The sequence below is a fragment of the Palaemon carinicauda genome, chromosome 4 (assembly GCF_036898095.1).
Source record: "Palaemon carinicauda isolate YSFRI2023 chromosome 4, ASM3689809v2, whole genome shotgun sequence".
Lineage (NCBI taxonomy): Eukaryota > Metazoa > Arthropoda > Malacostraca > Decapoda > Palaemonidae > Palaemon > Palaemon carinicauda.
The window spans coordinates 29,114,547-29,115,301 of record NC_090728.1 but is presented as its reverse complement, the minus strand read 5'-3'; positions in this window follow the sequence as shown (position 1 = coordinate 29,115,301).

Sequence of the window (755 nt, the reverse complement as noted above, 5' to 3'; positions counted from 1 at the left end):
AATATAAAGTACATACTAGTATAATAACCCCTACTGTATAGCTGAAGTATATGTGGGAGACTCTACTACCATAGTCATAGGGGAAAAAGTAGAAAAAAAAATGAGCGTAAATAATGGAATAAAGAAAGACTGTACTGGCTCTACAACATTGTTCAAATTAATTACTTATCAGATTATAAAACAAGTAGAAAAGGAAGGTAATGGTTTTAAAAATGATATTATAAAGCTAGTAGTAATATTTTTTTTTGCTGATGATGTCCTAGTGCTTGCTGAGAGTATAGAGGATGCTGAATTGAGCATAAGGAAAGTGATAGATATAGGAAAGCAGTGTGGTTTAGACATAAATAGAGATAAACGTAGCGTACTTATATATAATATGAAGGAGAAACCAGATAACATAGAGGGAAATTAGGAAATAATAGTAGTAAGTAATATTGAATACCTAGGTATCAAGGTAGATGACAGTAGGAACATGTTCAGAACACAGAAAAGTAAAATGATTGTTAAGGCTCAAAGGCCAGCTAATCTTACATATTCAATCATAGAAAAAATTTGCAATAAAATACCGATAGGGAAAACATACTGGAAAAGTGTAGCACTACCTTCCATATTATATGGAACAAATGTAATTAACTTAACGGAAACTGAAATAGAAAAGTTGTAGAGAATTGAGAATGGAGTGTAAAGAAGGATATTAGGGGGGTGTAAAGAATACAGCAATTGTAGCCTTGAGAGGGGATGTAGGAGCATCTGCT